The sequence below is a fragment of the Teleopsis dalmanni genome, chromosome 1 (assembly GCF_002237135.1).
Source record: "Teleopsis dalmanni isolate 2A chromosome 1, ASM223713v2, whole genome shotgun sequence".
Classification (NCBI taxonomy): domain Eukaryota; kingdom Metazoa; phylum Arthropoda; class Insecta; order Diptera; family Diopsidae; genus Teleopsis; species Teleopsis dalmanni.
Genome location: NC_051846.1, coordinates 63,782,782 through 63,786,598, shown reverse-complemented (window position 1 = coordinate 63,786,598; position 3,817 = coordinate 63,782,782).

Sequence of the window (3,817 nt, the reverse complement as noted above, 5' to 3'; positions counted from 1 at the left end):
TCAACAAGTTTAATTATGTGAAATGTGCGTCTCGTCTCGACTCAATACTTGCTACTTAACAACTAAATTACTAAAGAGAAAATAAACTTCATGAAATGCATCTCAGATATTCTATTTGCGAAGTTGCTTTCAATTAGCGGAGGAACACCACAGCAGAAAAAACAGTAAACAGAGAAAATATGTTGGCGTTCAGTTCAAGTACAGCTAAGAGCTCAAGTTCCAGTTTTGTGTTCGTAAAATATTTTTAATATCAGTAAATATAATAATACAAATTTGTAAAGTTTTGTTCTTTAATCTTTTTGTATTTGCTTAGAATTACTCACATTTCAAACTGAATTATCGCACTGCAAGCAGATACGGATGGAGGAAAGGGCACAATACTGACCATCATGCAGCAGAAACAATCATTTTAATAACATCAAAAATATATATATATATATATATATATCAAATTATATATAAATAAAATAAATATATATATAATAAATAAATTTATATAAATATATTATATATATAATAAAATTATAATATAAATAATATATAAACATATAAAAAAAAATATATATAGATAATAAATATATAAAAAAATATTATTATAAATAATATATATATATAAATAAATAAATAAAAATTTAAAATAAAATGTACATAATAAAATATATTATATATATATATTAAATTAATTATAATATATATAAAAATATATATAAATATATAATAAAATATATATAATATTTATAAACAATATATATAATATATATAAAAATATATGATAATATATATTAATAAAATATATATAATATATATAATAAAAATATAGATAGAAAATATATGCATGAGAAAATTTAAATAATAATAAACATAAGAATACAATAGTAGTAAACTAAAATATATATAACTAAATTTAAAGTTTAATTTGTATTTAAATTAATAAAATAAATATAAAATAAAAAATAATTATACAGTACAAGCTCTATTAAACAAACTGTTCTCTTAACTTGATAAAATTTTATTGTATTAATATATAATAATAATCTAAAATGAATACAAATTTATATAAGCTGATATCATATTAAAAACAAAACAAATTTTATAATACGAAGATACAACTTAAAACACAAAAAGAGTAGCAAAAAAAATACGCTCAACTAACGAAAGAGAACTCTATTTAGAAAGGCTACCAAGACTCTCATAATCTAAAATGCTTTTAGGGACTTACAACCTAAAACGCTTTAAAGATTACATAGCACAATCAAAAAATAACCTAGGAATTATTACGGGATTATTGACCGATCACAGTAGATTTAATAATCACCTATCGAAGTTAGGAATTCAATCCAACGCAGATTGCAGATACTGTAGAGAAGAGAGAGAAAAAAAAAATATGGCTAATGTTATCCATTTTAAAGTTTTGATTTGGCAGCACTATTTTAGTACTATATACCAATTAGAGTTGTCATATAAGAGACCTTTGGTTAAAAGTTTGTCATTTTACAATATGAATCGTTTAACAACACATGAACTTGTTCAAATCTTCGAAAATGGTTATCATTTTTGCATCGGATTTTCTTAAGTGGTGAGGCTCATTTTTTTTCGGTAGATATATCTACAAAGAAGTGCAAATCTCAAGTAACTGCGGAAAGAACAAAAAATGTGATATTTGTGATAATATTTGATATTTATAATAATAATGTGATAATATTTGATATTTGGATTGGGGAGTAATAAACCCATAATGTTAAAGGGTTTAATGTTACACATTTGTAAAGACAAATGTGTAACAGAAACCGTGAATTCAGACATGTGACATTCATCAGTCACATGAATAATAATTTTTTGTTTCATCAATTTTCCAACATTATTTCCAACAATCCAACATTATATCAAAAGAAAATATTGATATTAAAGACATGTAGTTTTAAAAAGACCTTGTTTTAGGTTTGTTGCATGGGAAATTTTTTGGATGCAATCTTATCCCGACATGCAATTTCTAGCTTTGTGATATTGATGTAATTTGGTCATGGTCACGGTGATTTGCCATGGTTTATTTTTTCAGCTTTGAAACAAAAAATTATGTTTAAGTCAAGAATCCTTAACGGTTTGAAAACGAATACTTATCAAATTATGATCGAGTTATTGTTAACAATGTGACGACAAGTTATCGTCTTCGAATACATTCTCAAAATGATTGCGTAAAAATTTGTATTCTGTAATATCAGATAAGATTATATCTAAAAACAAAAAATTAAATTTTAACACCAAAATTATCTTTTATAAAAACTAATCTTTGGGATACTTTGTCTATTGCTTTTAGGTTCTTAAATATTTTTCAATAATTTAGTTAATAACAATGAAATGTATATATAATATAAGAAAAAATTTAATTTAAACAGAAAATTATACATATTAAATCAATAAATTTCTATTTTGCATAATAAAAAAATTTAACTTTACATATCAATGTTTTAAATTTTTCCAAGGTTCAGATCGTATTTTTAAAAATTATATTTTTATATAATAATTTATATTACATAAAAACAAACTGAAAATTATATAAACAATATTTCAGTTGTTAACTTATACATATATTTATTTAACAGATATATCGGTCTACTCGTAGACCATAAAATATTATATATTAATTGAAAATTAAAAGAAAATGATATAAAATGTATGTAATGTGAAATGAAATAATAATTTTAATTTTTGAATTTTAAATATTATATAAATAGCAGTAACTAGCATTTACAAAAGCAAAAGTATTACATACCATATATAAAATAAGTAATAAATATTCATTAAAAACTTATAAAAAAAATCAAAAATTAAACAATTGTTTTTATCTCTATTTGTATTCAATATTTTTAATATTAGCTTAATTAATTTCAAATTAAATTAAAACACATAAAATAAAGAAAAATGAATTATAAAAAATAATGTAAAAACTGTTGTAAAAAATGAATAAACATATAAAATTATAAAATATAAAATACCTTTCTGAGGCACAGCTAGTAACTTTAATATTACGTGAACAATTTCAATACAAAACGCTTGGTTTTGTGACTAATAAACGTATCTATAACGAATGGGATATTTTTTATATAAAATTTGTCATTTTAAATGATAGTAATAAATATCTTCAGATTGAACAACGCTTTGAACCCATTAACTGTGGGTCTGTTGCGAGATTCTGAAGATGTGTGAAAATTTAATTACATATATTCGATCTCCCATTACGACAATATTAAAATTTTAATTTTTATTGTAATAAAATTTTAATTTTTATTGCAATAAAATTTTAACTTTTAAATCAATAAAATTTTAAAGTCCACAAAATTATATATGAACTTAACCAATGATTATTTCTAAAACCCACTGGTGAGCGGTATTTGACAATATTCAAAACAGGTATACGATCACCCAAAAAATTCAATTACATAAATATAATAAATTTAGTTTTTATATTCAAAATTCTGTTGAAATGTTTTTATTAAATAATAAAGACGTTTTCGAAAAATAGTGAACTACAACAACAAAAATTCTTTTTTATATTATTTTAATTAATTAAATTTTTGGCTGATCATACAGATGATTCGAGTATTGTCAAATACCTATCATTAGTGGTCTTAGAAATAATTCTTGTATTTAATTATTCGTAAATAAAAATTTTTGAGACTGCAAGTACTAGGAATCGAACTCGTGCCCTGCCGAATAATATTTATTAATTAATTTTAATTATTATAAATTATAATATTGTGTAATACCATTGATTGTATAAAATAAGCTAAGCAAAAAAACGTATTTATCGGGCTTAATT